General features: G+C 31.6%; 1 protein-coding gene across 49 annotated transcripts in view; it reads right to left on the reverse strand.

Annotated features, from left to right (window-relative positions):
- mtd (TLD domain-containing protein mustard) overlaps window positions 1–23,451 on the reverse strand; it is a 450,874-nt gene that overhangs the window by 28,854 nt on the left and 398,569 nt on the right. The window lies entirely within an intron of this gene.

The raw sequence follows: 23,451 nt of genomic DNA on the forward strand, positions 1-23,451 counted from the left end.
TTTACATATAACCAGATTTAATATACGCATTGAATTTCAAATGTCAATTTCATGGCGTAAACGTCAAATAAATCCTCCCAAAGAAGGTTAACCCGCCAAAAAGCTATAATATAATATTTATCAAGATTTCACAGGTCCGAAAAATATTTTGACTTATTTGAAGCATATTTCCATAAATTTAACGATGATTTAATTATATAATTTATTATATAATAATATATAATGCGCCAGTGGAAATGTGATTTAAATAAAAGGCTAAAGGTAAGTTTGCATTAGGGCTCATTACTATGACACTTTCTACATAGTGATCTTGTTTATGTTTATTTCGAGTTTGTAGAAAAGACGACAATTCCCGTGAATTGTTCATAATATTATTTTAAGTTATGATACATTTGTTTTTGTTTGTTTTTCAAAAAGTTTATATTGTAAATAAAAAACAAGGTAAAACGCATTTCAACAAGTAAAACATTCAAATATTATAAAACAATAACTTTCACGACAGAAGCACAATAAAAAATTGTGTAAACAAATTAGGGTCTTTTGTTTTTAAACGCTTGTTAATTAAAATAATTTGGTTGAAATAATCCGATAGCCCAATTATTTATTATAAAGTATAAACAGAAGGCAAAAAACTTTTTAAAATAAAAAGTAATATTGCAAAATTAAATATAATTGCATTTAAAGAATACAGATAATTCTCAAGTACGTATAAAATGATTAAAATACTGCTGATAAGTGAATATTATTAATTAAAATCATAAAAAAGTTTTAAGAAGAAGATAGGATTAGCATTTCCGTAGATTACAAGTTACTTTGTCAAAACAATTCGAATAACAAAAATTTAATTTCTAATTGAAATATGCGTGGAAATTTTTCTTAAATGCTAAATTAAATTATTTATCTCTTTTAAATGCAAAACAATAACAGGAATATATCATCAAACTAATTTATTGCAGTAATAAAATAATTTTGCGTTTTTATTTTTTGCAATGATTGGACTGTTGTTTATCAGCGTACCTAATAATAATAAATAAATTAAATATTTGTCTCAATTCATAAACCAAAAATGTCAAAATTCTAATAAATATATACAAAAAATCGATAACACATGCGACCACACAAAGTAGTATTCCAGTGTTGCTTAGTCGAAGGTCACACTAGAGTGGTTTCGTAAAAGAAATTGCGTTAAATTAGCCATTCTTATACCCTAGACAGACGGCAGCGTTAATTTGCATTAACTGCCTTAATTCAAATTAATTCGTGCATTATCCACATTCTTAATGCACAAAATCGAAGGAAATTTAAACTGAATTTAGGTATTTCAATATGGCAATGCTGTGAAAGAGAGCCCATATTCATGTAGGTGAGAGAGCATATTCATGCTCTGAGACACAATTTGCATTGAAAATCAATTTTCTTTTGTCAAATTTCCATGTTTAAGAAAATAAAAAAGGAATACAAATCAGACATTTTCGCGTTTCTTTCAAATAAGTAGTGGTCTTTCTCGAATAGAATAGCAGCTAATCGTTTTTTGCGCCTTCTATCAAATCTATTTTAAAAATTTTTATTTTCACAAGCATTTCATTACCCACCATACCAATTCTATCGAAAATAATATTTTCTTCAAATGTTCCTTTAGAGTTTTGCGACATTTTTTAATATTAAAAAGACTCAAAAATATCGCGAATAAATTAAATTTATTTTTGCATTATCGTGGTGAAAATGTCAATGGTTGAAAGTATATTTGTTTCGCATATTTTGGCGAACTTTTGTAAAACTTTAAGAAATGGTCTGCTGGGTACAAACAAACAACACAAACAGCTGTTTCATAAATGCAGAAACTATCGTCTGTCAGGGTAAAAAGTTAATTCAAATTAAGGAATTTTTAATGCAAATTAACTCTGCCGTCTGTCTAGGGTATTAGATCTATTTCCAGACTATAGTAAAATCACGAAGTTGCTGTATTGATGAACTCGATCTAAGTACGCCTAAAATAACGCAATTTGTTTCACGAACCACTCTAGTGTGACCTTCGACTTATGTGCCTGCCATTTAGATATGACCTCATTAGCCGGATTTAGCGCATTATCAGGATTTATTTTCTAAATCCGGCGATAATCTACCAGATTTCCTATACAAAAATAAATCGTATTGGGTGGATTTGTTTTAAATCCGTCATAAATTCTCGTATACAACTCCGTTTTTGCAACATGTTGCTAGAAAATACAAAAAGTTGCAAGCTGGCACAAGAAACAAGATAGATAGATAGATAGATAGATCGGTGAATTGCTACAACAAAAATAATTTAAAATGTCAAAATTTGTAAACAAGGCGAAAAAATTAAATTGGCTTTGATATATGTACAAAGTTGATTTTAATCAAACAAGACTAATATTTACGATGTCTAAACGATATAATAATTCATTATTTGCTCTTAAGTTAGTAGTATAATGTGCCAACATTTTCAATACTAAACAATAAATTTGTAATTAGCCGTATGTTTTTTGTTTTGATGTTTCAAATTCGATCAGATGGGATGATGCATCTACCTTGGTAATTGTGATATGAACAAAAATCAGCTGACTGCAATTTAAATCCTCCAAAGGTATATTTAAATGCAATGAGATTTGTACTGGATTTATTAAATCCAGTTGAGGATTCATGGCTAGTCTAAATGAGGTTGACAATAACCTCTGATGGATGGTCGATATTTTCATAAAGGTGGTTACCCTATTAAAAAACTTTAAGTCTCGGTCCACACTAGAGTGATTTCAATGAAATAACATCATAAAATAAGGCGTTATTATATCGAGCTCTTTTATAAAATTACTTTAATATGGAACTCGACCTATCAATGCATTATTTCATGAAATGATTTCAATGAAACCACTTTAATGTGGACCGGTATTAATTTAATATGAAATAGGTATTGCATTAGGAAGATGCAATGAAAGCAAAACGCATTTGAAACAAACGAAAATCGATTGCGAGTGCAAAACAAGCCGATAACGACTGTGTGATGCATTTACAATTTCCGATTTCGAATTGTTTTCGATATTGCTTTCATATTTCATTGTGTTCTATGGAAACATTGATAAAAAAAAACCTGTGATGCAATCGTATATCGCTTATTTTGGTCGTTTTTAAAACTATAATGTTTTGTGGTCGATTAAAAAATAATGTAATGAATTTTGAGAGATTTTCAGGAGAAAAAGTTTTTAATGTAAACACGGGTATAGAAAAAATTTATTTGATATTTTGGAAAAAACACAAAATAAAAAAAATAATTTCAACAGTAGTTTTCTAAATTCATCGGTTTAGCGGTTTGGTGACCAGGCAAGTTGAAAATTATCCTTCGAAGTATCCTTCGCCAAGGAAATGGACTCAGTCTTTGATCAATTTTAGCTGCATCACACTCTGAAATATTGAACTACTCCGAAGAATTTAAGAAAAATATTTTCACATCTGGATTTTCTCCAAATTGGTGAATATATCCGCTAAAAAGTTTTTATGCACTGGTTGTAGTCCTCATCATGTAGTAGCACAAACATTTCCACACTAAGCCCCCACAGAGGCCAATTTATATAAATATTTGGTCTATTCCAGAATTGCACGAATCTGCTAATTTTTACTATTTTATCGATAACACAAAGAAAAAATTGCTATCGTAGTAAAAATTTGTAGATTCTGGCAGGTTTTAGAACAGAGAAATTTTTTTATTTCGTAATAAATTTTACATCGCTTTTTGCGATGACAAAAACTTTGATTTATATTTTAGTTAGAAAATTCCGCTGAAGATTAGGGTTCCTAGTCAGTTTTTTTTTGATTATGGGAATAAAATGAAATTGAAACAACGTGAAATTGAAATTTGATAGGGTTTCCAGCATCACATCTAAATACAATTCACTCTTTTTGGGCAAATCGTTTTCATTCCAAATCATCTTTATAAGTGGAATCTAAACAATTTTCTTAGTTAAATCTTAAATCCATAATACCAACACGAATTGATGTTCATTATCATTCAACTAGTACAAATTAACTCTATTGAAAATGAAAAATAGAGAATAGAAACAACATAAATGACAGGTAGGCGGTTATGTAACTATAAACACTATACAGATACTTTAGCAATTTACACAGTTGAGTGAGTAACAAGACAATTGATCTACTTTTCGTGTTAAAATCTTTATTAAAAATATACATATATGGATATATTTAATAAGATCGTTTTGTATGTTCTAGTTGTGGTGAATGAGAAAATACCCAATACCCTACTATTACCCAATGATTTACAAATATGTAGACGTAATATAATATGACTTAAATTAGCGCCAACAAATAATTCAGTCAACTACGTCAGATGACTACAACCACCAAGTTAGTTACATTCATATTATTATTAATATTTGATGAGGTGTATTTGCCCCAAGTGGCATACCAAAAATATTCTCGTCTAAAATTTCTTAGCGACAAATTACACAAATTTCAATTTGAAAACATTTTTTGGTGTATTTGCTTGACAAAAAAAAAACAAATGCATGCACATGCTATGCATGAGCTGGGAAAATATTTATCAAATTAAAAAAAAAATAATATCGCATTTTTTCCATTTCCCTGGTGGCACATTTATTGAAATGTGCTACAAAAAATTACAGTAAAATAGAAAATTATACCTTAGCAACCAATTAAATGATAACTTTAACCCACTGAATGACAATTTATAAAATAAGATTTTTAAATATCTATTTTTAATTATTTAAATGGGGGCTTATCCAAACGATAAAAGAAATTATGGCATTTTATGAATAAATGTAAAAATGCAGATATTTAATAGGTTAAAAATTATAAAAAAACCTACATGATTTTATCTTCTTTTTATAAACAATTCAAGTGAATTTTTTGATCGCCTATTATTTAAGATAGAAATCGACAATTGCAGTGACAAATATTTATAAAGATTAAAATTATTCATGTTCTTAGTTCCTGTAAATAACAATGAATTAAAAACAATTAATCTATAATGTAATTAATTAAATTTACAGCAATACTGTGAAATATAAATATTTGGCGTGAAATGAGTGTAAATTGCATGTTATATGTAAACTTATACAAAAAAAAAGACATCACATGATTGAATATAAAGTTACAAACATAAACACGAATTAGCTGACAGTTGTATTTAAATTTTGATGGAATTCATAGAACGCTAAAATTTGCAATGACTCTCTCTTTACCGGTATCTAATGACCTTAAATATAATTGTCAATCATTAAGTGGTGAAACTATTGATGGCTTTCAAGGCAAAAACCGATGTTTACCCATATTTTGTCGCTATGTCCACTAAAAGTGTATGAAGTAATGAACGTAATGGATGGTTTACGTTCGGACATTTTTCGTGATTAGCATTTCGGGAACAATGTAAATTCCCGCAAAATTTACCATCGGGAATGTGATGAAAATCGATTTTGATCGCCGATTCCGATTTGGAATTGTTTTCGATATCGGTTTCAAATTCCATTATCCTATCCTATGGAAAATTTGATTAAAAACGTGAGAAGCTATCCGATAATAGTTTATTATTATCGTTTTGAAAACGGTTATATTTTGTGGTCGATTTAAAAACGATTAAATGAATTTGAGAACAAGTTTGAAATGTCACAGACGACGAATCTTAGATTTATGCTTAGGAGTCTGAAACAACGGAGTCGAAAAACGAAGAAGAGAAGACGAATCGTTCTGCATCATGACAATGAGAACTCTCACACATCGACCGGACAAAACGTGGAATAAATGGTCATGAGCCGTACAGCCCTGACTGGGGATCCAATGACTTCATTTGATTCTAGCACAACAAGAAAAAAGGCGTGGTCAGCGATTTTCGTCGCTGAAATATTGATGTTATACAAACACTAATGCTTGGTTTACATTTACGAAATCCACTCGATTTGTCAATTCCTTTGCGTTTACGTCAAATGAAAACTCACCTTAAACCCATAGGATTTCATTTGACGTTTAAGCAATGGAATTGACAGTTGAAATCGAGTGGATTCCGTAAATATAAACCAATCATAATATTTTGTAAAAAATTTAACTTTTTATGTTCTTTGAAATTGTGAGAAGCGACGCGAAAGAGCAGTTGCCACAAAATACTCGTCTCGGCAACTGAATTTGGCGACGTCAGTTGCCTTCTGTAGTGCAATTTTGGCAACTGCCAACGCAACTGGATCATATATAGTTGATTTCCATAATCGAAGTATAAGTTTCATATTAATAATAACACTGTGCTAGCAGGTGTTCTGATGTACCAATTCCGTTTTCTTAGATTTTCAACTTTAACCCCCCGTTTACACATGCAAGTGACAGTTCGAAAAACACCAATACACTCACACATATTCACTGCCATACCAACTAACAACGTCACTGCCGACAAAATTTCCTTGCCAGTAATCAATGTAAGTGCTTTGAAAGTAACTTCAATTTTTTCCGAACGTCTACACATGCAAGTGTCAGTTTCGACTATAATATGTAAACACAACTGTCTGCAAGTTACTTGCATGTGTAAACGGGGGGTAAAGGACATAACTTCTGTTGTTCTCATCGGATTTCTATCATTTTTAATGGGAGCGTATTATTTATATTAATTAGAAAAATTTTAATAAGATAATACGCTCCCGTGATCGAATGTAAAAACAAAAGGCTTAAACAAAAAAAATGCATAACTTCTCATTCATTTTTAACCGACTTTATTGTTTTTATTTTTGTAGTAATTATATATTTTATTGTTTTGTATCTTCTAAGAAGCTAAACCACTGTAACCTTCGTCTTCCATGGTCTCCAACAAAATCGAATTCATACATCAGAAACCCTGCAATTTTTTTTCCAACTCTATCAATAAATGCTACCACCTTGAAATTATTTCCACAAGTGAAAAAACTGAGTTTTTAATGTGTATCTGGCAACCATAAAACGAATTAGGGTGACCGGAAATTTGTCTGCTTCTAACTGCCAATTAATTGGTGAGAGAGAGGGGCAATATGTCAGATGTTAATTCTATAGAGCTAAACAATTTTTTGTAAAACTGCAGCTAATCGATCAGTTAACTATCCTACAGTATCAATTATCTTCACCTTCGCATTGATTAGTAATAAAATAGTAACATTAAGAAGTAACAGACATTGCAGAGAAGAAGAAGAAGAATTGTGGGTCAACAATTTGGCTAAAATGGCGTTGCTAAACTACATTCTTTCCAATGTTAATGTGGGGTAAAACGACTTTAAAGATAACTAGCTATAGTTTAAATAAAATTAAAGCTAAACAAACGGTAGAAGTTTAACAATTTAGATAAGAATTTTTGATAAAAAAAATAAATGCCTGAATGTCTGTCTGTTTCCATATGTATGTGCATATGTAGTTTACAACTTTTGTTATCGGTCAAAATATACTGAAACGCCATTTATTGTTGTAGTTTATAAGGTGTCGAGTATGGGGGTGAAAGTGAGAATAACAATAGGTACAAGAACTTACCGTATCATGCATTTCACCGCTTTCATCGAGGAGCCCTTCAAGGGTTTCATCATTCTTAATGACCGATGGTGATAGCGGTGGGGTGGGTGAACGATTTTTTGCTGCCAACATTGAACGTGGCAGTATAAAACGTCCATAGCGCAAATATAGCCAACGACCCCATTTACGTCCCGCCAAAGCAAATCCCAAGGCACAGACACAAAATGAAATTAGGAACCACATGTTTCCGTTTATATGATTTTATATAATCACAAAGGACAATAAAAGGAAATCACAAAGTTGAGGTTTTGTCGCTTTCTTGTTTTTATTGAATGGACAATAGGTGGGGGTATTTGTGCAAATTGTTGTTGTATTCTACTACGGGTCTCTGGTTTACTCTCTCTCTCTCTCCCCTTTTTATCTTTCTTTCATTCAATACAACAGCAACAGGTCATTTCATTTATTTGGTAAACAAAAACAAATTCAAATGACATTTAAAATGCTTTACATGAGAGAGAAGCCGGTTTGAAAAATTAAACGAAAAGCTTTCAAGTATTTGTTTACTTTTTTCATTTAACAAAACAAACAAGTGGGCACGTGAAAAAAAACAAGAGTAAGCTTTTATGCTCTCATTCTTGTGGGGGGATATTACTCCTTCTCTATCTCTCTCTGGATGATGTGCGTGTGTGTGCGTTTTGGGGGGATTGCTGGTCTCTCTCATTCATTTATTCGTTTTGTTGTGCGACGTAGCGGGGAGGTGTGGGTTTATCACTAAAAGTATTTTCTGCTGCTTTATGGTCTTGTGACTGCTTTCGTTCACGTTTCGTTGTTGTTTTCTTTTTGTTTTTTGTTGAAACAAACTATTTTCTTGCGTAAATGTTCCTAATAATTTTTCAATTCCTAATAAATTCACAAAATTTATTGTTGTTTTTTCAACAACAACACCACTTTTTAAGAAAAATCGATTTCATTTCGTTATAAAATGAAAACTAAATATCGATTTATTTACTTTTTTCTAAGTTCTCTTTTTATTGTGTGTTTCGCGTTCGTTTCTTGTACTACTACTGATGACTGGCAGAAGCAGAGCTGGGGCCAGCTGTCAACGTTTGTTGTTTTGTGTATATGTGTAGGAAGTTGTTGTTGTTATTCGATTGGCTAGAGAAACCTGTATAAGCTTTTCTGTTATTTCGGGCTGTTATCACCACCACCTTCAAGTAGCCAAAGCTATTTTTACATTTAACTAAGCTACTGTTGTCCAACATAAAAGTGTTATCAATTTTACAGTAAAAAACGCTAAAATTAGAAACATGCCTAAATACGTCCGTATTCCCAAAGCGTGTGTGGTGAAAGAGAGCGCTTTTGTGGTAGTATGGAGAATTAATTTCGTACGTCGCGTTGAATATTAGGTATGGGCGTTACTTTGACTACCTACTGAGTTCCGGACCACACTAGAGCGATTTCATGAAATTAGGCGTTCTTAGATCGAGTTCCCCACTACGGTAATTTCATGATATTACGCTACTATGGAACTCGATCTAGTGTCGCATAATTTCATGCAATTTTTTTAATGAAATCGCTCTAGTGTGGGCCGGTACTTTCTCACATCCACAAAACCGAAAAGTCGGGTATTTTCTATTTATTTCAATAAATTTTTAAAATCCGATAATATCGATAGACAAAGCTATCTATCGATATTGAATTCACTACTATCCTATCGATAGTGTCATCGATTTTTTGCCAGCTCTAGGCTATAGCCATGTTTACCTTAGAGCTTTTTGTCGGGTTAACTCCTTTTATGAGGATATTTTTTACGTACATCCGATGGAATTGGCAAAGCTACTGACATCATCAGTGCTGCCAATTGATTTTTTGGTAACAAAAAATGGCTATAGAATTCCAGTCAACCTTTATGTGCGAAGGTTTCGGCAAATAAACAAGTCTTAGGGCCATTATTATATGTGTTCTTTTACTATCTGATGGATTTAAAAACGCAAAATAAACCAATTTGAAGGCAATAAAAATATATTTTTACATTGAAAGTTAATGCAAAGAAGCTCCTCCTTGAAATTCAATCATCACTTTTAACTTTAAGTTAATCGGAACGCTATAAATCTATTCGGTAAATCCAAACTATTACAAAAGAAGACTTATAATAATGGGCGTTATACCTAGTAAGTTTACATATAACCGGATTTAATAAGCCCACTGGGTTTTATATGTCAATTCCATTCCATCAAACAAATCCTCATAAAGAAGGTTAACCCGGCAAAAAACTATAATATAAACAGCCTATTAGTTAAAAAAAATTATAAACTGAAGAGAACGTACCTATAAAAGAGGTTTCGCCTCTAATAACATTTTGTTGATTTGCATGATTGGCAATCGTGAATGTGGCAATTGTGCCATTCTTTTATTTATTTATTTATTTATTTTTTTGCATTAAATTGAAAAGTCAAAATGTCATTAAAAATACCTATAAAAACCAAAACAATAACAACAGCATTCGTTCTCACAATTACCACACCTCCTCATATGTATGTAGAATCTACATTGTCGATGGACAATGACAAATGGTGAATATCGCGCCGGCATTAATTAAGTAGTTCAGTGAGATATTTGTTGTTGTCATGCTTTATTGTTGTTTTTGATATTTTTTAAACAGGTTTTATAAAAAATATATATTTTCTGGTGTTGCTTATTTTGCAATTGCACACAATTGAGGACATGTTTTGAATATCAACAATTGTTGCATGAGTGACATTTCGGCGTAGAATATATAGAGAGCAAAGGGAGAGATTGGGTATATATGAGAGTAAAGGCAGATTTACACAGTGCACACCGTGGTGTATAATTAATATTTTTTAATTATAATTTCCTCATATAAAAATATGTAATAATAACAACAAACAACTGTAGAAAAAATTACAAGTATATTTAATTTTTATGACAGAGGCGTGGAATAAAACAATTTTCATGAGGGATCCAATTATTTGTACCTATATGAATTATGAAGACCTTAAAGAAGCAAGGAAGACTTAAATTTCGGTTATTTAAAAATAATATTGCATACAGCAGTTAAAATCCGAAAGGACACTGTGAGTAAAAGATATTGAACGAAAGTAGCATAATATCACAAACGTAATAGTACGTATGATATTCATTTAGCTATTTTCCAAACTTAATTTCTTCAAAACATCACAAGGCACATTATTTTTTACATTTCCATAATATCCAATGATTTCTTTACTTTTTAATCTTTCCTATCTTTTTGTTACTTTTAGTGTACATACATGTGAATACATACAAATTGAAGTAGAGAACAGGGAAAGTGGGAACTATTTCTTTGTTCGAAATGATAAAAAATACAATATTGATGATAATAGTTCTGGTACAGGAAACATCTTCAGAAAACATTCTGCATTCATAATGTAAATTGTTTCTTTTAGATAACGTTAGTATACCAGTTCTAAAATAGAATCAACACAATTACCTACATAGTTGTTTACTGCTAATAATTGGTATATATTGGTCTATTCCAAAACTGCAAGAATCCACACATTTTTTTCGATCACATAAAGGAAAAATTGTTATCGTAGTAAAAATGTGTAGAATCTTGCAGGTTCTGGAACAGGCATTATATTTCTATTATATTGTTTCAGAACTGCAAGAATCTACTATTTTTACTATTTCTTTCGATATTATAAATGAAAAATTCTGGTTCTGGAACAGACCATAGGCTGACTTCATGTGTTGTCATCATGCAAGACAAATGATCTGTTCCAGTACTACAAGAATATACAAATTTTTATACCCTCCACCATATGGAGGGTTAATTAAATTTGTCATTCCATTTGTAACACATCGAAATATTCGTCGGAGACCCCATAAAGTATATATATTATTGATCAGCATAAAATTCTATGTCGATTTAACCATGTCCGTCTGTCCGTCTATCTGTCTGTTGAAATCAAGATAGAGCTCGCAATTTTAAAGATAGAGAGTCAATATTTGTTACAGAAGTTTTTATTACTTGCAGAATGGTTGGTATTGAAAATGGGCTATATCGGTCCACTTTTTGAACGGGTGAACGGAACCACCCGATTTTCGGTATTTTGAAGTATTAGTTTCATTATCACACCGAAATGGCTGAAATTCGAAACTTAGTCTTCTTTAAGGGTACAAAACTTTCCCCTTTCGGTATCGGTGCACGTCTTCATATAGCCCCCATAGAACGGTACTTCCCGATTTTCGGCATTTTGAAGGTTTTAGATTCATTATCACACCGATATGGCTGTAGTTTGGTACTTAGTCTACGTTGGGGGTATAAAACTTTCCTCCAAAATGTTGTCGGTATCGGTCCATGCCTTCATATAGCCCCCATAGAACGGTACCTCCCGATTTTCGGTATTTTGAACGTGGTCGCCTCAATATTCCACCGAAATGGCTGAAGTTTGGTATATAGCTTTGTTTGGGGTATACAACTTCCCCCTATAAATTTGTCGGCATAGGTCCACGCCTTCATGTAGCCCCCATAGAACGGTACCTCCCAATTTTCGGTATTTTGAAGGTTGTGGCCTCAACTTTCCTCCGAAATGGCTGAAATATGGTATTTAGACATCGTTTGGGGGTTTTAAACTATCTTCTTTAAATTTTTCGTATAGGTTCACGCCTTCATATAGCCCCCATGGAAAGGTACCTCCCGATTTTCGGTATTTTGAAGATTGTGGCTTCAATATTCCACCAAAATGGCTGAAATTTGGTATTGAATTTTCTTTGAGTCTAAAAACTTTTCGTCAGATATTTGTCGGTATAGATCGACGTTTTGAAATACCCCCGATAGAACGGTGCTTCATATTGTTTTACCGAAATTGCTGAAATTTTGTATTACAACTCGTGGTGGAGGGTATAACAAGTTACTGTTTTTTTTTCGATATCATAAAAGAAAAATTGTTATCGTAGTAAAAATTTGTAGATTCTGGAACAGAGCAAAAGTCGTATCAAGGTAAAGAAAAAATGTATGGCCACATTGACTTGACAAAACATGACAAGCCTTTATACCACCCTGCTGTATTTTACGCTCACACATAATAAAAAACGGCATTTTGCCTTATGCTGTATTACAGCATTTATGAACGCCCACAATTATATTCACAAAATTAAAAAATTTTAAATCGGGTTTATTAATTCGCTCATTTACTCAAAGAGTGGCATAACCCAAAAAATGCGTTTTCCGAGTTTTATCTTATGTCAAATTTTCATCCACAATTCAACAAAACAAATTTTTGAGTTTATGAAGCACTAAAACACTTCAAATCATGCTTGATCTTGCACAGAAATTGAACATAGGGCGCAGGTGGAACGCCTTTTTACACGATTCTAACCTGTAGTGCGATTCTCCAACTCATTTTTTGAGTTACCGACAAAAATCGGTAAAATTAAAATGCTTATAATTTCGGTAATTAGCGATATTATTCGGTAAGTTAGCGACCAATAAAAATTAGTCGTAAAGTTCTACCGATAGCAACAGTGTTGTCAACTTTTATTTGAACTTTTCATTCATAAATTTGCGTTTTAATTTTAACGATTTTTGTCGGTAACTCAAAAAATGAGTTAGAGAATCTTACTAGTGGTGTTTACAATTTTGAGCATAAAGCAGCAAAGATACAAACCAAACTTTAGATATGCCCAGATTTACAATTCGCTTGAAAACGTCAAATAAAAAGTAAAACGAGAAGGAGCGAATAATATTGCAATGTGTTTAAAAATCTTTAAAATACATATATTGTAAGTCCAAAATAAAATTCCTAAGAATGTATACTTAAAAATCTATGTGATGTGAATAAATTTACATTCATTTATATCTACATCTTGATATATAAAACACCCACCTACTCCATGTGAATGATAACTAACATACACCCATAACAACAACGCCGGTAACCTATCCTTAATTTGATACGCTTATTTAACAGCAAAGAATTGGTACGAAAAACACTTTGTATATTTGCCTTATTTGATCAATTAATTGCCCGTTGCTGTTTTGGAACGGAATCCGCATTCCTTTGTCTTGTTTTCATATTGTTTTTACTGACTGCAAAAAAAAACTGAACGAAAACTCAAAACAACTTGTGGCGCTCGCGTAAAGCAAAATAGCATGAAATTAAAACGATTTCTGGAGCATGTCATAATAATTTGTTAGATTATAATAGAAACAGATTTTTATGACATTAATTACATGCTGTCATATTGCGGCTGATTAATGGCAAAAAATGTATGAAAAAAAGAGTTCAATACACATTTCCTTAAAAGTGTACTAAACAAAAGAAATTTTAAAGTCTTTAGAGAAATATTCAAGCAACAATATCTTAATCTTACGCCAAGTGAATGACCTTGTTTAAATTAATTCCATTTCAAGTAGGTTTAAATTATTTATGGAAGAAAGGCAAGTACTTCATTTCAAATGGTTATCATTGGAAACGAGCTAATTAATTTTATATTGTAAATATCAAAATCAGTTAATAAAAAAAATAAAAAAAGTTTATCTCGTACAAACATTTTATATAAATATTAATACATATGTGTGTTTGTGTAGCCCTTGTAATTTACAAGTCAAATTAGTAATCTCAAACAGTAATCTGAAGTGTCAAATTAGTAATCTTACATGAACACATCTGAGATTATTTTATAATGGATGTCTCCCTGTATCAAAATTTATGGTTCAACATCAATGAAATGAAAGGCCAGCCAATACGACGCAATTAAGTAATTCATACATTTTTAAATTTATTTGTTTGGAAAAAAATAGTATAAAATATCAATTCTTGAGATTTAAAATCAATCCAGTAGAGAGCAATTTCGATAATGAACCTTAATCCTTATATAAAGGTCCAATATAAATGAGGTATAAAGTAAACAGACACAACTTTTGCCATATTGAAATTATAAAAACACGGCAGATTGATTTTTATTAATCCCCTGCTATTTTATTCTATTCTAATAAAATGTTAACTCTGCCCGATTTCAGAAATGTTTGAATTGTTTTCTGATAAACTTTACTTTGCTTTCAACATAAACACTTGATTTTAAATAACAATTACAGCAGGTTAAGATTTTCACCTTTATATCTTACTTAAAGCAAAATCTCAAAAACAAGCTCACACTTGCACACACAAATCATAAATTTAAATGCAAAGTCCAGTCAGTATAAGTAACGTTAATTGTTGCAATAAAATATTTAACTTAATTAAAAAAAATATTCAACAATATTTCAAAGCCTTGGCATTAACCTTTTTTCTTAATTAATCTGGGTTAGCCAGAAACACGTTATAATTATGTATACGTCTGTCGTATATAAACACATATTCCGCTAAGCACAACTAATTTATAAAAAAAACAAACGTTTTAACCTTAACATAACAGCTGATCATCATCAGCAACAAAGCAGAGAAACTCCCAAGAAATTGTTTAGCCTTCATTTGAAGTAGTGGTAAAAATGCGTACCTATACGAACTAAGCTCACCAAACACTAAATATGACGTGATGGCGTTAAGACAAAATGCTACAAATTTTAAAAAGAAACAGTCCCAAGGTGTTAATTGATTTTAATGTAAATTTTGTCCAAGCCAGAAACGTGACTCAACCAACGCAACGTCTATAGCGTCTATACCATCCAGACAGACAATAAGGTCTTATGTCTGCATATTGGTTTTATGAATTTAAGAAAAAATATATACCTTTATTGAATTTAATTAAAATGTCAAAGCAATACAAGCGCATTTTTGACAAAAAAGAAAAATACACTGGATTACACGTTTAGTGATATAATACCCCGTTTGCACTTAACCGGATTAAATAAACCAATTGGGTTTCAAATGCCAATTCCATAGGGCAAAAGGCAAATAAATGCCGGCAAAAAGCTCTAAAGCCCTCGGCCCATACGGTCCGTTTAGTGACACGTTGGGACACGCGTTGTCCCAAAACAGTTAAATTATGTTTAACTTTAATGCGTCAGCCACATTGTTGTTTTTCAATAAACTTGGCATCACTTACACTTTTTTCATGTGGTTGTTGTACCGCGACGCTCAACGTATCGTGTGTGCCGAGCGCTTAAGCCCTCGGCACATACGGTCCGTTTAGTGACACGTTGGGACACGCGTTGTCCCAAAACAGTTCAATTATGTTTAACTTTAATGCGTCAGCCATATTGTTGTTTTTCAAAAAACTTGGCTTCACTTACACTTTTTTCATGTGGTTGTTGTACCGCAACGCACAACGCACCGTATGTGCCGAGCGCTTCAAAGGCGTGAGTGGCGTCACGTGTCAAAAACAACAACCACATGAAAAATGTGTAAGTGATGCCAAGTTTGTTCTTGAAGTTTTACTGTGGTCGTTTTAACGCGGCACTCAGCGTCCACTGAGCCCTTAATGCAAACGCCGTGTAACAGTGCCTTTGGATACAACTTCAAAATAAATCCCAATACAGAAGGTTAAACCGCATTTTGTTAACGCAATTTTTTGACAGTTCTTAATTGAATACTTACAAGTTTTTACAGGAGAAATTTATTCTTGCAAAATCTTGTAAGTAAACAGACAAACATATGCTCTGTTCCAGTGTTGTCAATTTCTAACTTAACTAATAGCGCATTTACATCAAATGTGTTTTTAGTAAGACGTGTAATTTGTCAATTCTGCATAAATTCGACAATTAACATACATTTTCGGTAAACCAGAGACCAAAACAAACGCAAATTCCTACCGACAATAACAGTGTTGCCAATGTTTATTGCTTTTATTCTAATTTTTTAGTAAAACGTGTTATTTGGCAATTCTATTCAATATCTGTCAAATAAAAATAAGTCTGATATGAAGATTGGATACACATTTCGGCATTACCTTTATTAAGGTCATCTTTAATGTTAACCATTTATGCTACTGCTAATAGCATGTTTACAATAAAACTTTTGGCCAATAGAACTATTTGACGTATACATGTACATTGGAATTGACAATTTAGGGGTCGATTATGGATTAATAAAATCATACAATTAACCTTTAACTTTGGAGGTGAAAATGTAGGACGTACTTTTTGACGTGGTGGTAAATTTTACCCCTATACATATTCTTAAATATTTCTTTATATATTTTCTACTTTTTATAATATTTTGCATTTTTTGCATAATATTGTGTCAGCAAATAATAAAATAATATCAAATCAAACCACACTCTTTGTTTATATAGAAAATTAGGCTCTACATTTCACAGACCTTTTTTTAATCCAACAAAAAAGACATATTTTATTTTTAGAAGAAATAAATAATATAACAATACTTAAAAACCTGAAATTACATTTTTTGACAGTCTTACCTACATATTTAATAAAAATACAGAGATCATTCAAAAACACACGTTTTTTTAAAATCTGCAGGGTACCAAATATTTGATTTATCATTCATAGCGATCGTACCCTGTACACATATATATGGGTATGATGCAACCCATTTACATTCCTTTATTGGATTGGAAACAGGTATGTGTAGTTTTTTTGTTATGCCTACTAAGCATATATAACATATTTTCGAGTCTCTGGAATATATTTTGGATGGGGCTATTGAGTCCTTGCCCAAGATCCTAGTAATAATTTAACGTAAGTAGCCTTTGGTTATGTTGAATTCGGGATCGACCATCACCGTCAACGTTGCTGAACTTATCGTTCTCTTCTAGCAATTGCCTTATTATAGGAACACTGATTTGCTGTGAAAATGGATTAATTGAAAATGCAGAATATATAATTCATATGCCGAGTTTGACGTGTGGTCAAAACTTTTCCATGAAATTCATACGTCGTATTGGACGTGGGGTCATTTTTTTACATAGGATACTTACGTTAGTTTGGAGGTGGTGGTAAAATATTTTCTGTGCCACAGTGACAAGAACGTGGGGTAATTTTTACACCACCGTAAGCATATCTCCTCACTTGCTAGTCATATGACAACCAAAACATTACTGCCCACTTATGTTAAGGAAATATGAAGATACAGAGAAAATTAGACCGGTCGCTCAAATCATTTGAAAGTTATTAACAAAATATGATCGAAGGGGTAAAATTTACCCCCACCTCCACAGTTAAAGGTTAAAATAACCGAAACGACAAAAATATTAATTCAATTTCAGTGTTAGTTATTAATTTAATTGAAAAAAAGTACGAACTTCAATGCAGAAGTTAAAGTTTCTATTATTATATTTGCTATCGGAAACGCAATTGGAGTTGGATTGCAATGCATAATAGACCTATAAGCGTAAAATGTAAACGTACTATTAATTCTCTATCTTGTGAGTTAAGAAAAATATTCAATATTTATAAAAGCATACGTAGTCATAAGTTTATTTAAACAGCTGTTTTATATGAATATTTGCAATTGTTGGTTTTTAGCACATAAAAATCCATACGGCTAAGCCTAGTTTACGGTAAAATATTTATAAATATTTTGAATTTTTAAATATAGCGATTATTGGAATTAGGAGCCTCATTATTATGATAAACATATCTACTTGGCTTTATTTGACGTAAATTCAATAAAAATCTAGGTCGAAAAAAGTACGAGGGATGATCATAATAGCCCAGTATTTCGAAAACATTCCTATATACATAATGTCTGTTCCAGAACTGCAATGTTTGTTCCAGAACTGCAACTACAGCTTCTGGAACAGAACAAATATTCCTATGTTCAACTATTTTCGTTCATTTTCATTTTTAAATTAATGGTGATGACTAATCAACAATAATATCGATAGCAGTCGATTTTTTGAAATGAAATATCGAAAATATCTAAAGCGGTACACACGATCAGTTTTGACTGTCGATTTTTCGGAATTATCGATAACTGTCCAACCGTCCAGCAACCACAAAATATTTTGTGGTTGACTGATGACTGACAAAAGTGAACGGTCACACTGGCAAGCAACCGATTATTTGAGCAAAACTGACAGTCAAAACTGATCGTGTGTACCCCGCTTAATGTTGGGAATATCAATCGTTTGCTAGCTCTAACTACAGCTGACTGCAACTGAAGCCTAGTTCACACTAGCCATCAATGTCGACTGACCTGTCAAATATCTCATCTTTGACAACACCATTTTTGAAAAGTGCATGTTTTTGGAGTACGGGAAGAGGTTTTCCGCAAAAAGTTTCAATAAATGTCAAAACTTATATGTAATCAATGTACGCTACGTCTTTGAATAAAACGTGTTGAAAAGGGGAAGATTAAGCCGATCAAAAAAAAATACAATGAGCTAAACCATGTTAATAAAAGAATAATTCTTTAACTGTACATTTAGACTATGCTTATGGATTCTGCAAAGCCAGTTGATTTATGTTGTCATTTTCATACAATATACATTTATATATCAAATAAATCGATATAATGCTCTTAATCATCATAAAAGTGTATAGTCTAAAAGGCGTTTTACAATCAATTCAAATACGCAAAATGATTAATTAATGACATCTTAAACAAATAGATTAGCAAAAAGTAATATAATAGAAAATAAATGACTTAAAGCATTTATTTTAATTTTTGATTTTGAACAAATTAAACCAAAAAATAAACATATTTTAGGCACACATTAAAGTAATGACATTCATAATTCCAAAAAATTCCTATATATGTAAATGATGCAATTTATTATCATACTGTTTAAAAAAAACAGCTTAGTGGGTCCAGCACCAAGTAAGCCATATCTATAAAGGCTTCACATTTTTAAGACTTTCAATTTAGTTAAACAACACTTATATGAAATAAACAAAAATTGTGTTATTAAATTAATAATATCTAATAATAGTAAAAATTATTTGCCACAAATTCGAATATTTATAAAATTAACAGTTAAATATTGTATATTCAAACAGATTCAGATGCTGTTTTTTAATTCCATAGCCCAATTCGATTTTTTGTTCATTAAATCATTACCCGAAAAAACCCAATTTTAAAACAACTGTTAAAGTATTGCTTAATTAAGCGTGGCTATATGACAATGAAATTTAATTTCACAAAATGACAATTATTATCATCGTCAAGCCTTATCAAAATTCAAATGAATTTTTGAGAGCGACTGTATGCTAATTTTGAACAGAATAGAGCAAAAAATATTCATTTGAACAAATAAATAATTGATTAGTCTGATAAATTGGTATTAATTAAACCAAATCGAGATTAAAAAACAAAAAAAAAAAAAAAATACAAATAAAAAACAAAATTAGATGATAACATGTTTGTTTTGGATGATGTTATTTATAAACATTTAACATTTCTGTTAAGTTTTTAAATTAAATACAACTTATTACCCCTACGTAATATTTAAAGAAACGAGAAATAAAGAAATAAAGAAATAAAAATAAAATAAATATACACGATCGGAGACTCGAACCAAGTATTTTTCATTAGAAATGTCATACACTGGCGCCTAAAACAAGTGTTATGGCAAAAATACGACATTTATTTGACAGATGTTCAAAAGGATTGACAACTTAAATGACGCATTTTAACCAAACATGTTTGATGTCACTACGGCTTTATTGATATGCCTTGGGAAGTATGTATGCCATAAATTATATTTTCATCTAAAAAATTGTCTATTGACCAAAAATGGATTCTGTGGACGCTGCAAATAGGTTCAGTATCGTTTTCCCTGGTCAAAATCCTGTAACATTTGAAAGGATAAAATGATAAAATTCGATCAAGTAGTTGCAGAAGAATTCTAGGTTAAATTTTAAGTTTTTAGCTAATAACCGCTTTTTTCCTATAGATAGAAAAACGAGCCTAAAAATTTCATATAGTGTCTCATCTAAAAATGCTATAATTCTTATTGGATAATAAGGGGTTCGCAATTCAAGTTTCGTAACATTTTTTGGGTCTTAAATTAAAAGATTTAAACGACTTATATGATTTAGACATTTTTTACAATCATTTGTTGTATACAAATACGTTTATTTCTATTATGTGATTATAATTTCATTAAATTACAAAATAATATTCAATTGAGAAAAACACGTCAAAGAAATAAAATGTTTAAATTGATTTGCAAAAATAAGTTTCGTTTAAGATTTTTTGCATGTAAACGCGTAATTGTTTATTAAAATTGAAATAAATTACAACGAAACGCATACTCGATGTGGTAAACTTTGATGTCATTTTTTGAAGGAGACAAAGAAAGCTTTTTATGTGACACGGATCGATAGGATGATTGTTGTCATGACTGCTTACTTTTTATCTTCTATAAAACTTTCTTTGTCTTTTATTCAAATAAATATTAAAAAAACGATCTTTAACGGAATTCTTAAAGAATATAAAATACTGAATTCTTATTTTAAATTACTTTTTTATTGCAAGACATAACGCTGCTGCTGGTCAATTTAGTTGCTTTTTGCGTTTTTTGTTTTGCTATAGAGATGAATGTCAATGTCATTAAAAGTTGTTCTTAGCGGAGTGCTAAAATGAACAACACCACCACTTTGAGTGTGAACGAATAAAACAAAAAACACTCAATCTCTATTGATAATAATTTGATTTCAATCAATTAAACTTTTGAGCATTTCAAACACGTTCCTCCTTCTTGGCACACACAATACACTAAAGACACAAAAAAGAGTTTTTTTTATTTTAAAAAATTACAACTTTCACTTTGTTTACACGGAACAACGTTAATGACGGTTATGAAAGTTATGCCGGTGCGTCGTCTATGCTTTTTTCGTTAAACAAATTTTTGAATGACCAAATGTGGAACCAACTATAGGAAGAACAACAACAATGAATGTTTGTTCATGTGAATGATGAAGATTGTTGTTTTAGCCGACAATAAGTGGCAACCTCGAAGAGAATATGGGTCTTTTGCGTCAAATGATTTCTAGATCATTTTTTTTTGTTCGTTGCTGTTTTAACTAAAAATAGACAATGATTTTTGCTGCTGTTTTGTATTTTTTAATGTGTTTTGACTTTTTGTTTTGTTTCTGACAATTGTAAAGAAACATTGCATATTAAATTACACTGCTTTACAAAATGATGTTCGTTTCAAATTAGAACTGGCAAACTATCGATAGTCAGACTATCGTTTTTATTGCTGTCGTAAAACAAAGGTTAAGTCGGCCACCAAAATATGCTGTTTGGATTATTCGTCGCGAATGATTTAAAAAGGAATTACTTTGGAGTCCGATAAAAAGAAAGCTTTACGATTGCGATCAAAACGATAGTCGGACTATCGATAGTTTGCCAGCTCTAGTTCAAATATGTATACCATTTGTAATCTCCATATAATGGAGGATATATTATTTAGTTTGACATTACGTTTGTAACTCCGCCTCAACGTGCAATTCTACATCGATATAAGAGTACATTTACATTTACGAAATCCACTCTATTTCAACTGTCAACTCCATTTCTTATACGTGAAATGAAATCCAAATGATTTCACATGAGTTTTCATTTGACGTATACACAAAGGAATTGACAGTTGAAATCCACTCGATTTTGTAAATGTAAACGTACTATAACAATGTCTGTCCGTCTGTGGAAATCACTCTAGGGTCCAAACGAATTAAAGAATTTGGATAGAATTTTGGTCAAATGCATTGTACGTCCGTATAACTTTTGGTATTGAAAGTGGGCTATATAGGTCCATGTTTTGGTTTGGACTCCACATAACACGACGCGCCGTTTTAAGGAATTTTTAAGGTATTAAGGGGTGAGTACATAAGCTGGCTTGCCTGCTTACCTTGCTTGCTTCTGATAAAAGAATAAAAAAGAAAAGGGCAACCCAGTTCGAAATCTGCTCGGCCCTCTTTATTCTTTTATTTTTATTATGTCAGAAATGAAGCAGAAAAGCAAGGCAATCAGGCAAGGCAGCTTATGTACGCAGGCCTTTAGTCCCATTTAATATGTATATTTAAAATGTTTTTTTGAAAACGGTTGTTCTTTGAAAATATTAATTTTCTACATTTTGCCTATAGTTTCAGACGTATGTATATAGTCCGGTTCATGTATAAAAGTGACCTTCGGACAAAGCAACAATTCGAAATCGATGTTGTCTAACAATTTTGATTTTCTTATTTGAATTTACCTGAATATTGCTAATTTTGTTTTATTAATTTTATGTTAAGACACTAATGTAAAAATATATAAAAGAATAAAATCACTTTCATTATTTAACCCTTAGCAACCCTTTTGACTGTGAGTCACTGTACACCCCAAGGAAATGTGGATATTACTATAAAATGTATGTAAAGGGTGTTTTTTTAAGTAGATAGAACTTTAAATTGTAAAAAGTAACACAAAAAATTAAATTTTGATGAAACTTTTTTAATTATTTGTTTCAGTATACTCTGACAAATCATCATGAATAGACTCACGCTTGAACAACGCTACGAAATTATCCAAATTTACTTTGAAAATCAGTCGTCGATTCGCGCAACTTATAGACGACTTCGTCATTTGTATGGCGTACATAATTGTCCATCTGAACAAGCCATTCGTCGAACTGTGGGGTTTGTTAATAAGCAAAATTGCCGCATATGGAGTGAGACCAATCCACAAGAGACCCTACAGACTCCATTACATCCAGAAAAATGCACCGTATGGTGCGGTTTTCACGCTGGTGGCATCATCGGACCTTATTTCTTCGAAAATGAGGCCGGAGCTCGCGTTACGGTCAATGGAGAACGTTACCGCACAATGATCAATGATTTTTTGTTTGAAAATATGGATGACATTGATCCGGAGGAGATGTGGTTTCAACAGGATGGCGCTACGTGCCATACGGCGAACGCAACCATCGACTTATTGAAATCAAAATTTGGCGATAAGTTGATTTCGAGAAGTGGACCTGTCAATTGGCCTCCAAGGTCGTGCGATTTGACACCTCTCGATTATTTCCTGTGGGGCTACGTAAAGTCACTGGTTT

Source organism: Musca autumnalis, unplaced genomic scaffold, assembly GCF_047663935.1.
Source record: "Musca autumnalis isolate F117 unplaced genomic scaffold, ASM4766393v1 scaffold_1, whole genome shotgun sequence".
In the NCBI taxonomy this organism is placed as follows: Eukaryota; Metazoa; Arthropoda; class Insecta; order Diptera; family Muscidae; genus Musca; species Musca autumnalis.